Source organism: Zonotrichia leucophrys, chromosome 4 (genome assembly GCF_028769735.1).
Source record: "Zonotrichia leucophrys gambelii isolate GWCS_2022_RI chromosome 4, RI_Zleu_2.0, whole genome shotgun sequence".
Taxonomy (NCBI): domain Eukaryota; kingdom Metazoa; phylum Chordata; class Aves; order Passeriformes; family Passerellidae; genus Zonotrichia; species Zonotrichia leucophrys.
The window spans coordinates 38,965,362-38,986,024 of NC_088173.1; the positions used below are offsets into that span (position 1 = coordinate 38,965,362).

At 38.9% G+C, this 20,663-nt stretch overlaps 1 protein-coding gene across 3 annotated transcripts in view; it reads right to left on the reverse strand.

Annotated features, from left to right (window-relative positions):
• The window catches only part of SLC10A7 (solute carrier family 10 member 7), a 139,374-nt gene that overhangs the window by 48,151 nt on the left and 70,560 nt on the right, over window positions 1-20,663 (reverse strand). The window lies entirely within an intron of this gene.

Below are 20,663 nucleotides of genomic sequence, written 5' to 3' on the forward strand. Positions count from 1 at the left end.
AAAGGGTGCTTATTTTATTTTTTTATTTAGCTACACGTGAAAACAACTGAAAAAAAAAACCTTTTGTCCCTTACTTTTCACTTAACCTTGAGTAACATGGCTTTACTTCAATCTCTTGGAAGAAAATATAAAGAAAAGCCTGAAACAATTAGTTTTGTATTTGTTTTCTGGATCCACAAAAAATCACAGATTCAGAAAGACTATCAGCCACAGAGAGTTCCTATTGTGTTCCTAAAACAAAATGCAACAAATAAATGCCACAAATTATAGCAGACAGGAAGGATCAAGGACGCAACAGTTAAGCTGTGCAACTTGAAGCCTCTGCAGAATTTAAAAACATATTTCAAAATAAATAATATATGCCATATCTGACTGCCCCACAGTCCAGATATCCATAATAATTTATCTTTTTGCAAATGTCACAATTGAGATAGATCATAAAAGACTGAAAAGAGAACTAGAAGCAGGAAGAATTGCTTCAGGGAGTTACTCACAATTTACAGGAGGTTTAGACCAAAATGCAGATAACAGATATGAAGAAATATAGGTGTTCAAGTACAGCAGCTGGAGAGGAAGAAACAAAAGTTGGGGAAGGGAGGAGGCATCAAGGGCTGAACTGACACTTGCATACAGAAGAATCTGTGAGGAAGAGCTGACTGCAAGATCTGTGTAGTGCAGGGCAACACAGTCACTGCATCAGGTCACTGCATCAGGGACCAAAGCCCAGCTTTTAGGGGGGGCTGCTATTCTCATATATATATATATATATATATATATATACATACATGAGCCACACCTTGCCCTTCTCCCCCTTTTCCCACTTTCAGCCACACTGCACACCTCAAATGCTACCAGACATCACCAAGTGCCTGAGTGTTCCCTCAGCCTCCCCTGATTTTGGGATGGCAGGACACCACTGCAGCAGGGTTCCACCTCCAGGCTTTTGCACAAGTGAGGAGGAGCATGGATGGAGCAGGAAGTGATCTGAAAGCATCCTGTGCTCTGCTCCTCCTGAGCACGGAGTGCAGGGAGGAGAGCACAGTGCCAGCTTGAGAGCACAGCCAGCTCTCCTCTGAACCTGAACAAACTCATTGATTCAGCACCATTAGCCATTTCTTACGTGCTTCGTGCCTCAGCAGGGCTTTTTAGAAGTTACCAAAAAAAAAGGCAAAGGTAAAAAACCACACCAAACCAAACCAACCTTTCTCTCTATCTTGTTGATAAATCAAGATTGTGTCCTTCCTCCTTGGGATGGGAGCTGTGACTTGCTATTGAATTACTTCAGAAGCTTGCTGATATTAACAGAGTGGGCAACAGCCACAGCTAATTCAAAGCCACAAAAGGAAACTGCACTTCTGGGACAGTAACACTTGTAATTCTGTAAGTGGGGAGCAAGAGAATCCTCCTATACATCATAAAGAGATTCCTGAATGAGCATGCTGCAAATCTAGCATTCAAAAGGTCAATTTTAGCAATTTGTTATTAAATTTTGCTATTTAACCTGGTGATCTTAATAATCAGAAGTGGATTTCCTGTTGCCTCACCACAGAAAGGATTTACAAGGTTGAACTTTTCCATTTGCAACACACACGATTCCCTGGGAAGCTAAACAATTACCTGACAGAACAGACAAGTTCATATTAAAAAATAGATGCTGTTGCTGAATCAGAGTAATTTGATGTTAATGTTTTATTTTGATAAGGAGTGCCAGTTTGAAAAACCACAGGGTTTACATTAAAAACAAAGGGGTTTTTTTCCTTCAGTCAGTAGTGCAGTGGTGGCTGATGGTTTACAGGGGCAAGCAAAGCAGGATTTATTCAGGGAGGGAACCTCTGTTACCCAACCAACTGATGGAGCTGCTGAAGAACAGACTTTGGGGATGTAAAGCCCACCTATAGGTTAACCTGGAAACACTGATGTGCTTTTATGAGCTGGAGCCCTCCTCTTCAGGTTCCTGCCCCAGATATGAAGGGCTTATGTGACCACGGTGTATGTGTCTAACAAAGGGCATTACCCTTCCCTGCACACAGCACCCTGCCTTGACACATTACCTCCTCATTAGGAACATGCTCCTCAATGTGCTCTGAGCATTATGTGATGCATCTCAATTCATATCCACTAAAGAATAATAAATAGAGCACTTTGAGTCTAAAGCCTACTGACAGAAAATGCAGGAGACAATTTGCATTTTGGAGGTAAAGCCCAAAGTCTGATTTCACTAAGAATAAAGAAAATGTGGAAGCAAACAGTTACTCCAGAGCCCAGCTCATTCTCCAGCAGAGGTTTCACAAAGATGAGAATATTCTGACACTGACACTGTAGCTGCTTTCTAAGATTGCAACTGGCTGAGAAGCACAAAGGAAGCTAAAAATCAAAATAAAGATGACCATTTCTAAGTCCATTGGACACTGAGACCATCAGAGAGGAAAATGGAACTAAATTTGACAGCGCTTTTCCCTGCCTTACTTTCCAGGCAAGTGCTGTCAAATACATAGTGTATGGAGATAAACAGATTGTAGATTAGCACTTCAGCAAAAGCTGAGCATCTGCCCTTGAGAATGCAAGGTCATTACACAGTTTTAGCATCTTCAAAGTTCGGGTGGAGTGTTAGGCTTCCCAACTGCTGCCCACAATGGAGTCAAAGTTGTAAAGTGACTGCTGTTTGCTATCTGCAGAAAAACTTTCAAGAAATCCATTTACACCTCTGATGTGAAAGACTGACTGAATATATTTCAATGATTTTAGTGGAAAGGGCAGGAAAAAAATCTCAGCCTGACATGAGACACTGATACAACATAGGAGTCCGAAGACTTGGAAACATCTCCCCACAGTAAAGATCATGAAATGGATTTTATTCCAGAGAGTTTAAATTCAGGTTTGTGTGTGCAAGCATGTACATAAACATACATGTAAACAGCAAGGATGTACTTGGAGATCCATTTAATTGTTATTTGCTTTGATTAGATAAAGTTGCTAAGAGGTTTTCTATAGGTTTCATCCAGTACAGCATTGCTGTAGAGCAGGCATTAAGAGGTGTTTATCCTCCAGAAGAATATATAAAATCAATACATGGAATTGGCTGCCAAATCAGGGAAGGGAAGCCACCTAATGAATTTGAAACTATGGTGGCAAATCATTAAGAATGAAATTATGCAAATAGGAAGAAGGAGGTGGGCACAGATCCAGAGGGACACATGGTAGAAGACAAGTAGGGATTGTTGTAATGAGGCATGAAATACATGTGAACTTTCCTTGGTTTCCTTTAGCCACAAATTTCCCATGCAATTTTTCATCATTCTTACAGGTCATCAGTACAACACACATGTGGCAACTGCTTCGAGAAAAGCCTTAACCAAAGTCATGTCTGATTTGCCTAAAGAACCCAGGCTGGAAAGGAAAAATGGAGCTTGTATCAAAGCTCTGAACAACTGTGTATTTTCTGAAATCTATTTCCTACTTATGCTTAATGCTACAGAGGTTCCTGAATGCTCCATCAAGCAGGACACAAAAGAAGCAGAAGTGTAAGCAGTGTTACATAAAAACTTACAGGGCAGCATTTCCATGCTACTGATGGGGTGAGGTGTGAGAGAAAAGCTTATGAACACTGGATAATTTCATCGGAAGACAAGCATAAATGAGAAATGAAACTCAGTCTTCTTCTGTGTGCTGCAGTATTTCTCAAATTTAAGTATTTATTTCGAGAGTTGCTGACGCTTTTAGAAAAAACAAAATCAATCAAAATAAAGATGAGCTCAGTTGGACAGAATATGGAGTTAATAACATCAAAACTCCCCAGCCTGCACACGCCACTTCACCACCCAACAAACAAATAAAAAAAACTTCCAAACATAAAACTGTAGTTTTTATGGTTACAATGAGAGTGAAACTTTATGTCAACATATGCGTTATTTGTATTTCTTATGTCTTTTTTTCCCCTTGATTTTGTGTGTAGAAGTGTGTTTTCAAATGTTTTTCCTTTATTTTTAACAAGTTTGCAGACAACTTTATAATGTTTTAAATTTTAAAAAGAGAACCCTGCCTCTAGAAAAGTGCTTCTAGGCCTGAATTAGGCATATTTCTGAGCAACAGGACAGCCAATACTAAAGTTCTGACAGAATACAGATATTGGACAAAAAAAAAAACCACAAAAGAAAGAAAGTGGGCACTCCTAAGGATGGAAAAGCTGATTGTTCAGTGTTTTCACTAACACGATAGAAATTGCAAAGAGCACAGCAGCACTCAGAGCCAACTCTCAGTCTATTCAAATCAAGGAGCACAAGACTCCCACTACCCTCACCCCTCAGACTGGTCACAGCTCCACAGTTCCACTTCACAGCACCACCCCTGGGTAAATACACTGTTTATTACTTGTGATAACACATTATTCATCACCTCAAATAAACTGATTAAAAGTGTACTGCCATGTCCTACAGCTTTACAGTAATCTGAACTTTAGATATCATATACAGAATTATTCTGTCTGCTAAAACATGGCTTTCACACACCAAAATCCTCAGCAATTCTTCTCCCTTTTTCCACCTGTCCCCACATAGCTTTAGAACTGCAGAGACTCTTGACTGACAGCACAAAGCAAGGAAAAAAACCCTATGCTAAATATACACACTTGGTTCCAAACCAGAAGGGCAAAACCTACTGAAAGTCAGGCTGGGACCAGGCAAGTTCTTGTGAAAGCACAAGCAGGCACTGGATGCAGAAGTGGCATAACAGAAAAGGGCCTGGTAACAGCTGCAGAGGCAACTGTGAATTTCACATATCTCAGTTTTTAAGTACCAAGTCATTTGGATGAAGGATGAAGATTTCAAGTTTGGAACCGAAATAATTCCAAAAACATTTCAGTGCCTTAATATCTGGATCCAGTGGCTGCAGAAACCTCCTTGAGAGACTATCTTTTTAGGGGTTCTTTAAATAGCTTTTAATATTTGTGTAAGCATGGTTATACAAGCTATGCTGTTCATTTGACTTACATAAAGATGGCAGCAGAGATGATAAATTTCTCTTGATTGAGATGTTGGAATTGATTTTCACAGTAAAACATGTTTGCCCCGTTTCTAACTTTGTCCCCATGTAAATGACATAAATATAAGAATTTATCTCTTGCAATCTCAGAGACTAAATTATAGCTTTCTCAGATTCCTGTAATTTCAGTAATTTCCCCAAGATGTAACTTGTGTCCCTGTGTTGCTCCCCCATGGACATCACAGAAACTCCTGGTGTCAGATAATTGCTTGTCTTTTGTTTTCAATTCAATTCTTTTCAAAATAATTTCAAGTGTAAAACTCCTACTATACATCCTCTTCTGTCAGCTACTCTAATGACATTGTTGGTTCTGAGAAGGCTTATACAACTGCAATTATTCAAAATAAAATATGTAATTAAGCTCTTTGTCTTGTTCTATATGAAATGACTATTTTGAAAGCTGGGGAGAACAAAGGCTTATGAATTGAAGCTTTTTGGGATGCTTAACACACCCATTCTCCCCATAATAAATAAGAGGAAAATCTGAAAATATGAAGTTCACATATTTGTGGTAAAATGATAAATATTGTACCCTATGAAGATTGCAAACTACGATACAAAATTGAAAATACAATTCTATGTAACCCTAATTCAACTATAATTAGAAATAAACACCACAGCAATAGCTGTAACTCATCCAATTAGGCCAATATTAGATTTTAATAACAAAACTGTGAAATTAGAAGCACTATGTCAAAATGGCTTTTGATTTATCAGCGGGGGCAAAATAAACCAGATTTCATAACAACTCTGAGATTATTCAGAGGACTTTATGAGTTGTTCCAGACATTGTACCAGCTTTGTTCTGTTGTATTAAACTAGTGCCCTCAGTTGTGGGAATGGACATTAATTTGAAAAAAAAAAAAAAAAAAAAGAACAATGAGGTGATATTAAAAACCTTACCAGCATCAGATAACAGTAGAAATCACAAGCATTTCCAGTATTTATTAATAATTACTATTTGCAGATGTTTCTCTTGCCTACATTTTTTACAAGCATGCAAAAATGGAATCAAAAGGAATGTGAGCAGCCAGAGTTCAGTTCTTTCAACAAAACAGATCAGAGAAAGAAGAAATGCCATGATCTGAACTACCAGCAGTAACACCACCACACTTGTCACAGATGAAGTGTAAAGAATAAAACCTAAAGGAAAAGCATTTTTTCAGTAAGGCTAAGGGGGGAGTTTCTGATATCAGACTGAGTGATAAGACAAGAATAAGAAAAGAGTATTTTAGAAGGTAAGACTAGAGCTAAGCCCAGTTTGCCTGGCTTTCCCAGCAGAGGGCATCTCAAACACATTAGAAATGTGTTCCTTACACAGACACAGAATAGTTCAGAACACAGCAGTGAGGACCCTGAAGTTTTAAACCAACCAGGAAAACTTCTCAGAGCTTTGCAGGTGATACAGGAGAAATATCTGGAATGATGCACAAAATACAGCACAAGTCTCATCAGAGGTGGAAATGACCACTTCCATCAAATGGCCTGAAACCATCAGTGAGGGGGGAGCTGGCTGGCAGGGTGTGGAGCAGCTCCTACAACAGGTGGGATCCCAGGTGCTGCAGCCTCCCTGCAGCAGCTCCACAGCTCTGTGTGACCAAGGAGAGGCAGTGGGGCTTTGCTCACCTTTCTAGAACTGGATCAAGCCATATCCCCCACACTTGGAACACCTTCCTGCAATTTTTTCTTGCCTCTCTCTTGTGCAATGCATTTAACCCAGCTGTCTTGTTGCTATCTTCAGTGAGTTTGAGGATTCTGACGAGCCTGCAGGAGCTACATTTTCCTCTTCCCACTTCCTCTTCAGTTGCTTTTGCTGACCAACACTTCTGGCCTCAAGAATTTATTCCTCTCCTTTATTTCCACCTCAATGGAGCCTTTTAAAATTTCATCCTATGCAAATATTTCTCCTAATTCCAGCTGATTAAATCATTGTCTGTTCCTATTCACATAAATTTCCTATTCACTAAGGTGCTGTATGTCAGGATAGGGGTTTGTACACTGGCATGAAACGAACCTTGGTTAGAGGAGACATAAAAGTGAGAAAGGAACTTTTCAATCATCCACAACCTTACTCTTTTCAGTGTGACCCCTTGTCTTTGCAAAAATCACTTGGACACTGTAATCCTGAAATTTCTACAACTGCAAGCAGATTCCACACCATATGAGCATGACCTCAGTGGGACTGAGGAGGAAAGGCACAGAGCTTGTAGGATTAGGGTGTCTGTAGCTGTAAGCACAGCCCTTCCTTGAAAAAGGGTTTAAGATATAATAAGGATATAATAAACTTAATCACATGTGTTGGGGTGTACTTTAATTTCAAAGTATATTAGTGCAGTGTTAAGGATGCACCAATATTTCTCCTTTGCTTTGTACAGAGAAAATAACAATGCAGTAGCAGTAACAAATATGTTTCACAAGAAAAGGTAATTTTTGATCAAATTTTTAAGTCTGTTTTCTTGAAGAAGAAAGTATCTAAATTTCCCCTGTATTTGGATCTATGTCAAGTCACAGGCAAATCTTAACTTCAATTACTAAGAAGCCATTCCCACAAAGCATGCCAGCCTAAGCGCCTCTACTCCCACAAAGCCATGTGGCACTAGGACAGGATGGCACTAGATGGTGCTGTGGGACTTTCCAGGGAAAACAACCTCCTCATAAAACAGAAGTTACTGTATTGTTCAATTTGCCAGAGAGTTGATTCTGTATTTTGAGACACATTGAAGAGTACTACGTCCCAACAAAAGCAACCGGAGCCACAGAAATGGAAGGAAAACACTAAATAAACATTCTGCTTTGAGTGACACTGCTTTTTGGAGTAGCTAAGCACCACTCTTCCACGGGAAGCCTTCTTGCCTCTCCTTCCCAAAGGAAAAGGATGCAGTTTTTATGTTCTACACCAGCCATGCTTTAAAGGGTTCTACATGTAAAACAGAATTGAAACAGTCCCAAGTCACAGCTCCAACAGGCAAGATCCTCACAAGACAATAATTCTTTGGGACTGGACCTCACCACCCTTTAACAGACACCATTTTATTCCAGTCAACGTTTTAAAAGTTATTTTGACATAATAAGCTTTGAATCAATGAAATTTTGAATGAACTAATCTGTGCATTTACTTTTCCTGTCATGATGATCAGTTGTGTAAAATAACCAGAAACATAAAGGAATGATTATAGAAACCTGAGGGAAGAGCTATGGCAAATTCTAGAGAAATGAGCAGTTTTAAGCTGTTACCAAAATTGATTCTCCTTATTTTTTTCTATAGCTTTTCATGTAATTGAAAACTATTCAAGTAGAACAGGTTCTGTATAAAGACACCACCAACAAAGCACATTTTGTTAACATAAACACTATGTTTAAATAAACTCTGATCTCCTTCATTCTTCTTCAAGCCAAGAACCTCAAACAGTGCAAGTATAAACAGTGTAAAAACCCTCCTTGACACATGCAAGAAAATAAAACTTTATACAATGGGCAGGAATGTTATTCCAATAAAAACCCGTAAGGGTTAATTATGCATCAGTAGTAGTAAAACACTTCCCTAGCATTGCAAAGGTCTCTTGGTGTCCTGCTATTCAGAAATACCACCAATAACTTATTACTAAAGTGCTGGCATAATTCTCCACTGCCCCAAAATATGGGTTTTATCTGCATTATCCATGAAATGAGATACTATCCTCCTCACCCCAAATCAAACCAACAGCATGGTTTGTCTGTAATTATTGTTATGAATTAGATAGGCTACATTGGCTTTATCAGAAAAAATGTCTCATCAGCCAAGGTGCTACCTGCACTCTGAAAGGTGAGAAACGCCCTCCAAATCCCCCAGGATCCTTCAAGATCATTCCCAAGTCTGCTGGAAAGTTAAGCTATTATCAATTAGTTTGAGAGCAAGCTCACTCATACATTGCTTTTTTTATCTTTAGTCTAAGTGCTCTGAATTATTTTGATAAAATGTATGACAAAGCTCATTTAATCTGTTTCACTGTTATTCTCATGTAGGATTTCCACTCAGCACTGAGTATTTCCAAGGCCAAACCCAACCCAAGTGCACAGAAGCCCATGCATAGACAGAAACCCCCAAACCCAGCCCCCAGTATGGTAATCTATATTGCTTGTGTTCTGTGCTGCTGCCTGGCCCCAAGTCATCAATAATGAATAGAAATGTACAGCTACAGCAGTAGCCTGTGTCATGGGCTTGTCAGGGATTTTTGAAAAGGAACAAAAACACAGGTCTGCCATTTGATTGTGTCTTCTTCTGCAAATGCAGGAAGGGCAAAGCAAAGTGGTATTTAAAAAGGGGTAATGTGATTAACCCTTTTTGTATGAAATGAACAGTTTTCCTCAGCCATGTAGATTAGAGAATCACTTGCTTGCAATGCAACCAGTATTCTCCTAGGCCTGAAAATTCAACAATAATGTTGATTCTGAGCCCAGGGAGGAGAGGTTTTTTCTATTTTAAGATAATGAATACATATTCAAAATGAGTCAAATACCACAGCTTACATAGAGGGAGAAAGGATTTCTTGTTTTAGGAATCCAGCAAGTTCAGTATCAAATAAATTTTGTTCTTGAAGAAGAAACTTAATGCACACAAACATATACACACAGTCAGTGAAAGCAATGACATTATTAAAAAATAGGCAGATTCTCATGAATGGGCTAGAAAACATGAAAAAAAAAAAAGGTGGTACTTGTATTTATTATTTCTTTTCAAATATTCCCAAATACATTTATACAGATATTATGACTGTGATCTTACAGGAGTGATTATCTCACATTTTACAAACAGAACACACCAGCTGGTACATCACCAATCCACCCCCTGGGGAGGGTGGGTGCCAGACTACAAAATGTCTACAGGACACACACAAAGTAAACTGATTGAAAACCCAGCAGTAAACCCAAATCTTTCCTGCTTTCTACATCTGCATAAATTCCAGAAAAAGTCCTGCATTAATATATTTAATTAACAGAAACATGAACTTCTGTAGTAGATGAGTACATATTCTCCACTTTGGAAGACTCAACTGAAGATGCACCCTTGTCTTCAAATAACCTGGAACTAGACAAATTGAGGTAATTTATATAAGAAATCAAACTATATAAACATGAACTTCCAACGTGGCATCACATGCAAGATATCTCAATTCAGATTACATTGCCAGGCCTTTTCTAGAAGCCAGAAACAAGAATAAGCCCATGGTTTAAACAGAACTGAGGAAAATCTTCAGAAAGCAGCAATCAATAATACAATTTAAGCAGGCTGCTCTGGGTTCTGACCCAATGTTATCTTGTGATAACTGTTTTTATGGCTGGAGTGAGATGTTATAGTATTCAGCTGAGCTCAAGTGTGCATAAATTGCTGAATGTTGGTTCATGGGTTGAATATGTTATTAATGAGTGTGAGTAAGGAAAAAGGACCATAAACCACCTTTCTGTGGCAGATAATAACTGCCTCAAAATCACGCTCACACTCCAGCACACTAAAGTTTAAAAAAACCCAAACCACAGAAATGTGATTCTGTTTAAACTAACTGATTAAATTGAGATAATTTACTTACAAAAGAAATTTTATCCTATTTAAGGAATTCTAAAATTATTCCATAGCAGAAAAAGTTGCTTCTCAATTCTAATTCCAAATGCACTGCAGCATGAGTACACTAAATATATTTCATTTTGCAAACTATATACAGTCAGTAAAAAGTTCTTTTCTCCTAGCACCATCTTTTTGTGGTTTTGTGAGTGCTCAGATCCCCTCCTCCAGCCTACTGCCCAAGCACAGGTTTGGCAGCACAAAACTTCTGCCTTGTTTTGAATATCCCCATGGAACACACAATCCACTTAGCACACATTTTAATGTGCTGAATATGGACATCTGCAACAAGAAAATGCAGGGAGGGTGTCTCATATGTGGTAGAATGGGCCAAAACCTCATTCTTGTTATCAGTGCCATTTGACCCTTGGAGCATCTTGTGATTTATTTTTTTTAATCCATCTGCTTCAAACATGTTCATTTTTTGGTGTGTTTTTCACTAGATACAGATCACACATTCAAGAGAAGACCAGTGCCTTGTTTCAGGATCACACTGTTGCTCAAGTGACAGTGGAAAGGTAAAAAAGTCAGGCAGAAGCATCCTAAAGAATTGCTTTAAAAAACCACAACAACAACAACAAAACACCCAAACAAGGAAACAAACAAGGAAAAAAAAGAAAAGAAAAGGGGGGGAGGAGGGCAGCAAACAAAACTTGGCTTTGTACTGCCATTTCCTGTAAGGGTTGTGCTACTTCAGCTTGCCATCAGGAGGAGGCTGCTTTTCCCCTCTCTGATATGAATACTGGTTTTGCATTTAAATCATCTGCCCTGAAATGTGGGTCTTTGATTCAGTAACATAACAGAATATTTCCAGAGGGGGAAAATTGTTTCTGAAAACAAAACAGTTCTAGTCTAGCAGTGATTGTCTAGCAGGGAAGGGAGCTGGTGTGTGAGACTGGAACCAAAGGAACAGAAAATATTTCCCTCACAGCCCCCACAACAAAGGATTTTTTTTGATTTCAGCTCTTAAGAGCTCAAATGGCAAGACATTGTTAACTTGGAAGGTATTTTTATTTTACAGGAGGTAAAACAAGAGAACAACTAAAAGATGTTATCCAAGATTTCTACCTTCCCCTTCTCAGAGCAAGAGTCTTCAGCCTACTTTGTCCTCAGGGAACCACAGCTCCAGAGGTGGCTCCTTTGGGACTCCTTCTCAGGCTTTGCCCCAGCTCCTCCCAAAGAACCTCTGCCAAGGCTGGAAGTTCACAGTGTGGGATTAGACCATTTGTGTACTTACATTTACAAAACTTCAGTCCTATGGATGCAGAATAATTCTCATTCTACAAGAATATATTTCTTTAAAAAGTGGAATCCCTTGTAATTACTCAGTTAAATGACACGCCACACACATTCACAGAGCCTCCTTAGCTGAAGGGACAAAACATATCCCTAAGGCCTTTGAGTTTTACTGAGGGTTTCTAGGATTTTTTAACCAACAAGAGATTTGTTTGTGCCTATTTTGTGTTGTCTAAAACTGTCCATGAACTATTTCCCCTGGTGGGTGGCAGACTGGACTTCACAGAAGTTGTGCAACACTAAACTGGATCACTTGCTACCCATCCCTACCCTGAACATGGGAATTGCAGGGAGAGCAGCAAGATTTAGCTCAGATTCTCTGGTTGCCTCATTGATGTAACATAAATCAGTGATATGCAACCTAATAACACACTGCACATCACTGCCCTCTACCACTGTGAAAATCACAAAACCAGCTCATCACTCAGCTCAGCATTACCTGATAACAATTAATAGTAACCCATTACAGGGCCCACAACATGGAGGAGTTAAACAGCCTCAGCTTGGTGATGAATATTGGTTCTGATTGAAAATGAGAAACACACCTCCTGTCTGCCTAGGTGTGAAACGTATGTTTCTTCAGAGAACAGATCCATACCCACCAGTTCATTCACTACCAGTTTATTGTCAGCCCTTTTCATTATAAGTGTAATTTCCATGTGAAAAAGCCACAATTTCATGGGGATTTTTGTACTGAAATCTTACTGTATACTCTCACACAAGTGACAAAGCCAAAAATAACTGGTTTTGTTATTTTCAATTACACACAACTATTTCATTTCTTTTCCAAAGCAATTTCAGGCAATGCAAATGCACATAATACAGGTTGACACAACACACCAATGGGCAAATCAAAGCCTTATTACTGAAAGGCCACAATGCCATCATCCCACTCATTTCTGGATCAGACAAAAAGGATATCAGGCTACCTCATACACAGAGCAAAAATAACCATCCTCTAAGGCTAAAAGTAGCAATAACTTGGGATGGTTGCTCCCAAGCTGCAATCTATCTAAAGGCATACTATTTTTTTTTTTAAGCCATGCTGTTCTATTGAAAAAGTACATGAAGTAAAGAGTTGAAAGATTACTTGCCAGATGATACCAAAGCTTTACATGCACACACACAAAAGATAAAACTGCTGAGTTATTTTTTATATAACTTATGTAAGAGGGGTTTTCAAATGTAAATATTATACTTAAATTAGCATTTCTGGTTTGCCAACAATCAAAAGCCTCTAACATCACAAATCATGACAAGGAGGTGGCCTAGCAACCTAGACAGACAGACACAGGAAGTTCAGTCAGTCAGTAATAAAAAGCTTTGGCTGTCTGGCTTCAGGGAGAAGAAAATTGCTTGGATGATCACTTCAATACTCTACTAGGTGATGCACTATTTTATTCTTTCTGATAGCTGCAGTTTAAAAGAACTCAAAACAGGAAAATGTACATGTAAAGGCTGAGCAAAGATGTGGACTGAAGCTTTATTTTGTTTCAGATTCACACTTTTGATAGAGCCTAGGGAGCCAGAGAGAGAAGAAAGGAAACTGTCCCCAGTGCCTGACAGTAACAAAAGTGAGAGCAGCTGCTGAGCTACCTGCAGGGTGGCTCCAGGAGCGAGGGGCTCTGCTGGGGGGGCAACAACCCCTGCAGCATCAGCAGAGTCACTGCAGTGCACCTGCCTGCCAAACAAAGCATACCTACCAAATCACAGTCATAATTCCATTGCTTATCATGATTCACTGAAAATACACTGCCATGCTACTTCACCAGCAAATCTACATCTGAATTTACCCTGTGGTAAATTTACAGTGCTGCTCATGTGGGACCCAAGCCTGACCATGCTGCTGAGCAGCTGCAGCTCCTCCCAGAGAAAGGAGGCATTCTGCCCCTAGCAGGAGAGTTTGTTTTTTAAAAGAGGTATTATCAGAGCTGAGGATTTTTTCTCCACCCTTCCTCACTCTAATTATATCTAGGCAGTAACAGTGTTAAACTCTAGGCTAATGAGAAGCTTTAAATTCTTCTGTCAACATGACTGATTTTTCCTTTCCCAAGCCTTCTTGAGGGTCATTCTTTTCTGTTTCTTTCTGTTTCTTCTCAAAATCTTTTCCAAAAAGATTAAACCTATAACCCCTTCAAGGAGCTGACTTCCAAGTACCTAACATTTAAGCCTATACCCAGCAGGACATAGAGGCTCTCTGTATTTTTGTCATATATGTTTTTTCAATAACTCTTACTTAATCATGAGACCAAGAAACGCCTTCTGACTCCATTACTAGTATCAACATTGAAAAAACTCCCAACATTAGCTTTTCTTCAGTCCCTCACAACTACTGGCAACTCCCTCAGACAACTGGCTAATAAATCTGCTTTGGTCATTTATCCAGCAAGCAGTGATTCTCAAGATGAACATTTCAGATTTGACAAGTAATTGCAGTATTAAATACCATTAAATCCCAATGCAGTATTAAGTACCATAAAAGTACATTTCTCAGAAGTTGATGGCCCATCCACAGAATTCTTATAATTAGCAGCAATAACCATCCTGGGTAAGTGACTATTCTCTTCTAAGGGTAATAGCACCTGCTTACATAAAGGGGTATTTTTGGCACATTCTCAAGGTCTTCTTTCTTCTGACCTGCTGTCAGAACTCTAATCAGGTATGCACAGCACCTACAGTGGTCCTGCATGCTCCAGGTAATTAGCCTTTCCACTAATCAGAGAGCATCTCTCATTGCTGCAAACACACAGGACACCAATTGTTCCTTAACCCTGAGCTTTCCTTTGCTCATTTCTCAAACAACTGACTCAACACCAGGAAGCTTGAACTACTCTTTCAATGCACACAAGTTAGAGCTCCCCAAATAAAATCATTTCTGAGTATTTTGCTGGGAGCTGAATTTAAAGACATGAATTATTGATGCTCCAGCTAAAATGTATCCCTGATCTTTCCCTTTTCTCCTAATAGTTAAGAAAATAAAAGCTCACAATATGTTTCTCTGTGACCATCTTCACATGCCTTTCTGCTTGAGAAATTGATCACCTTAGATAAAAACTAATTTACACCTGTGATTTATTAAGACAAGAAACTCGTGTTTAGAGGGGAAAAAGGCTGCAGTAAGTGTCTATGCTCTGACAAATGGCAAAAAATACAGCTGATTTAACAAATGAGTGATCAATCAATGATGCACTGAGGCACATGACAAAGGGAAGTCAAAATCCATTACATTCAAGAACCTCCTTTAAATTCCACTTCAGTGCACTGACCCTGTTGCTCAATGCTAAAGACTTTACAAGGTTTTCGGAAACATTTAGAGAAGCTTTTGTTTTGGCATTCACTCAGCTGCACCTCACAATTAACACTGCCAGACTCCTCTCTAATCAATTATTCATTAAGATTACTAGCATATCTTTGGAGTGCCTTAACTCCACATCAGAAGTGTGTGAGGGATGATACATCCGTGTGTACTTTGCAGAATGAAAGGCAGACTCCAAGCAGGTTTGAACGTTAAATGGGAACAAGGCTAAAAGGAGCGAAATCAACACTTTTAGTCAAAGTTGAGCTCCAGGCGAGCTGCAGGCAGTGCACAGCGTGAGAGAATTTGGCTCCAGAAAGTGCCCATGTGTTGACAGCTGAATAAGAGTTTGAAGGCTTAATGGTAAGAAATGTTCCGTCAGTGGTAATGTTACACTTTACTCACTCAGTTAACTACTCATCTTCCCCAGCCCTGACAGCTGATGGCACAAACCCCGCTCAATTCAACTTTTACCACTTGCTACACAAACACGTTTATTGTGGTTCTCATGGCTAGTATTTTTACCAGTCAAACAAAAAATAAAAGCAGGAAATAATTTTCAGGATATAACTGTCAAATACAATTGTGCTGAGAAATTAGGAGTGCAAAAAATCTGAAAAGCTGCTCAAACTATAGAAAAAAATAATTTCAGCCTATTTCTACAACTATAGTAACACCTGTAAAATAAGCAATTATCAATTTATGTTGTGGTAGAAGTTACTCTATTAAACACGTGTTAGTGAGGAAGATATTTGACCCCTTAACATAATTTAAGCACATAGATTAGGAAGGTTCTGCATTTAAAGCCCATGAGAGATCTATATTGGGCTCTGAAGTTGGAAGGTGTAAATGGCTCTCCCCACAGCACACAGAAAAACCCTATTATCACAGGACCTTTTAGTAGAAAAGACCTTCAAGATCCCATTGTCAAGTTGAAGTTATGAAGTTTTCAGTCCTTGTTTGCATCCACCTGTTCTGCTTGGCTCAGAATGAACAGCCAGACAGTAGGCAAGATGAACCTAGAATTTTTGCATTTTCTAAAGATCACAGCATGAGTAAAGTCTAAAAAACAAACAAACAACCATCAAAAGAAAAAAGGAAAAAAACAACATTACCAAAGACAAGCAAATGGTAGAGCCATAACTGTTCCAGTGCCTGCGGTGCTACCAGAGCAGAATTGAGTTTTCTGAATCTGAAGTGGTACTTAATAAAATCTCATAATCTATGTGTGAACAAGTCTGTAGCTGCTACATAACATGTCAGTAAAATACCAGAGGTGCCCAATATTCCTCTATTCTGCATGCCACAGCTGCTGCCATCCTGACTGACAACAGCAGCTCTGTTTACTTTCCACACATAGTGATAAACATGTCACTCAGCAAAATCTGGTAAATTTTAGATTTAGTAAATTTTTGGTAAAGAAAAAGCAGCTCATTTACCAATGACTCGATATCACATTCCAGAACCTGATGTTACATTACAGAAACAATAAAAAAAACCCAACTCATCAGCAGCTGGAAGCAAGAGTCAGGCAATGCCTTTGAGCATCTGCAACAGATCCAAGCACTTCAAAATGAAGTGAAATTATGTTCATCATGACTACACCTTGCTCCTTAGGTTAACAAGTGGCTTAAATGCATAACTCCCACCAACTGGATTTATTGAAGCTACCCAATTCACTAAAGACAGACAGAGGTGCCTAGAAACATTTAAAACAAACAAACAAACAAAAATATAATAAAGAGCTTAGAAGGTAAACTTCCCTTGAAACCAAATTAGGTACTTTGAAAAGTACCTTTCATGACTTTACAAAGCATACAAAAGCTAATTGTGTGCTTCAACAGACACTGAGATAATTATTCCTGAAATAATATTCATTATCACACTTACTGTAAATATGTGCAAAAAACCTCAACGTATTGAAATCTTGACAGCAAAAGAACTTAGTGTCATCAGGCCAGCATTACTGTACCCAAGAGATTTAAACTGTCCTTGGAAGAGGTCTAGCAAAAGCTATGAATTCATGCACAAAATATCTGCTTTTAACATGTCTTTTGTTCCTGTTACACTTCCAGTGATTTCATAGAACTTGGTTGCTCAGAAATAATTGTTTCAAGCAGAAATAAAATATTACGATATCTCCCAGCAAACAGTCTGATATTTCAACTGAAGTACAGTCTAAATCCTTACACAATTTCCTTTACTATCCTGATTTGTTCTTTTTGTTCAGAGGTAGCATTTGCATATGTTATCTCTGCTTTTCAAAGAGAAAAATAATCATTTAGATTCATATGTAAATTCCATGTTCCTTCATAGATTGTCATAGCAGTGCATGACAGACTGTACAGTATTATCACTGAAAATAAAGTATCTTAAAGGAAAATAAAAGAGAACAAGACAGAAAAAAAAAACCTAATAAAAGCATTACCAATTCTCTGTTTAGCATCAGAGGCCTGAACACAAACTACACCTCTGCAATGCAAATCTCCCAACTGAGAGCCCTTTTGGACAGTTGGGTGTCACAAATTTCTGCTGTAACACACAGGTCTGTGTTCAATGACCAATTTTGCCCATTGTGGAGCTCCCCATCATTTGTAAAACAGATCAGAGGGTCCCACTGAGCACCCCCACCCTGTTTATCACCCTGTCCTCAGGGTATTTATGAACAATGTTTAAAAGGCAGCAATATGCACAGCTGATCAGACCAGCAGCTGATCAGTATTTAATCACCAAATCCAATAAGGAAACAAATGAGGCAGAGCACAGGGGTGGAAAACAAAAGTAGGTGGAAAATGTTGAATGAGCCACCAATTTATGGAAGATAAAAGCACTCAGAAACAATTTACAAAACAATTTTCTTTTTACACATTTAATAAACATTCTGTCAGAGTAAACAAAATCTCAGAAGCTGGAAGTTTAAAAAAAAAAAATCAATTAAAATGAAGTCACAGGGAATGGTGGGGAATTGTTCCTGGCAGTTATTTGATATAGTATGGTTAATATTTCTAGTCAGGCAAATTAACAGTTTGGCTGCTGTAGACTTGCACTCACACAATACCTAACCTCTGAGGGTTTGTTCTAAAAATTACAGAAATATATGCATAAATACTGTTATATAGCTACATTTGAGACGTACAATAACAGTTATTTACTACACAGGCTCTAATACAAAGGAATTCCACACTGCTAAAACCAGCTGAAAAGAATGACTGCATCTTAAAAGTAAAAAAATACACCATTCATTCTACAGGGTCCCATTTCCCTTGTAAAAAATATGCTGAAAGCTGTTAAATAAAAATCTGTTTCTCTAGCCAGCTGTATCAATAGATGAGCTTTTCTTTAATACCATTTTGCTGTATAATTTGTACTGTGCCACATCATATTGATTGGAGAATATTCCAGCGAGGCAGTGTCAGTTACTGTTTCTACAGGGAAACCACTGAGCTGAACAGCGAGGCTCCTAAGGTCAAATCAGGATGCAACTTGTGTGTTGCTACTTTAAAATTACATGGGGCTAATGAGCAAAACAATGGGAGGTTTGAAGACAAGAGAAATATCACATTTTCTCTTCACTGTCCTGTTAATGTAACTTGAACCACCCTGTAAATTAAGGTTTTTACTTTTCATACCTTTTCACGAATGAAGGAATTTATATTTGCAAGCAGAACCTGTGTTTCCCTCATATGCTTCAAGTAATTTGCTATCTCTACTGTGCTGCCAAGTGTGGCCACAGAAAGAAATCCATTTATCTTCCAGCTTATCTTGAGATTCTGCTCAGGAGAAGCTGCTGTTCTTGGCTTCTGGAGCTCATGTTTGCATTAGAGATTTACCCACCTGCACTCAGGTGCAGGGAGGGAGAGAGAAAGCAGCTTGTCTTTATCACAGTGCTCTCTGCAAACACATTCCACTTCACATGGGTGCTGAAAGTACACATAGGCAACCTGATGCAACCTTGCCTTGTTCAGAGGAATGGAAAGGGGAAGAACCAGGAGGGTTCCACATGAAAGCTCACACCCATTTATGTCTGAGCTGTACAAAGTGCATAACTAACTCTCAGCTGTGACAGAATATCTGCCTGCAGACACCAGAAGTGGAGCACAGAGCACCTCTAGTTTGGGTGTTTGGACACCTGGGAGTCAGCAAGTAAAGGCAATTTCAGTCCTGCCCACTCTTGAGAAAAGAAGATTCCCCCTGAACCTTGGGCCCCTGGAGCCACAGCTCTGATGCTTGGATAACCCTTCATGCCAGCTCTCTACCTGACATCCATGGGAATTCTGGATCAAATCCCTGTGCTGGTGTCATGCTTTGGGCTTTGCCCATCTTTCCTGAGCCTGGCACTCCCTATCAGTGACATTCTTCCCTTACCCTGCAAAGATCTCAGAATTACACACAGGTTTGTAATACAGAACTCAGAGCCAGCCAATGAAAACCTTCCACACCTTCGGGCTTTTAATGTCTAACGTAAAGTTATGAAAATTGAGCGGACAGTACAATGAAACAAAGGAAATATATCAATAAAAACAGTTGTATTTGAACTAAAGAATGTGCAGACTAAACAAACTTTATGTTGGCCTAAGGCATTTCAGATATGTCATCCTTCCTACCCTTCCCCACAGATCACACAAGATATTTATGAGTTCTGTTATCAAGCACATGCTCAAAATAGTGAGCACAGACTGAAAGAATCAGCAACAGTTTTTATAAGCACTGTGCTCAATTATATCTTACTTTTTGCAGTGACTACTGGATTAAAAAAACCCAACAAAACAAAGCTATTATCTCATCTTGCTAAGTGCCTCAGAAAAACTAAATGAGCACAAAACTGAAAAGTATCTCCCAGCCCAACAACAGCATGAAGAATGTCAGAAGTAATACAATTAAGAGACACCTATGAAAATAACACTGGCTCTCAACTAGGTAACTGTGATTTAATACAGCAAAATAATTTAGCAGAGAGCAATGCACACTTGCTAACCTTTCATACCATGTTAACAGGTGGCAGTGCATTTTTCTTTGATGTTTGTTGTGAAGTCAGATGCAAAGAGCCTGTTCAGTTATTCTGTTACATTTGTATTCCCCTCTGCTATCAATAGCTACATTAAAAACCCCAAACAAATCCCCCACATATTTTGAACCTTATGAGATAAGCCTAGCAATGCACACAAGCATCACATGACCTTTTTTTAAAGCTATAATTGAAATTGCATGCTTTTGACTGCTGACACACACAGTTTTGTACAGAAGTTTTGTTTGCAGAATCAAGATATATGGCTGAAAATACCAGAGGGGATATAGTTAAAGGAACGAATGGACAAAGCAGAGTTACAGTGGAGTGTTACAAGGAACAAATGGACAGGTTACATATAGAAGGCTTTAGAAGGCTATAGAACCTGCTCCTGCCTGCTCCTTACCCAAAAGCCAAACTTTAGACAGGTCTCC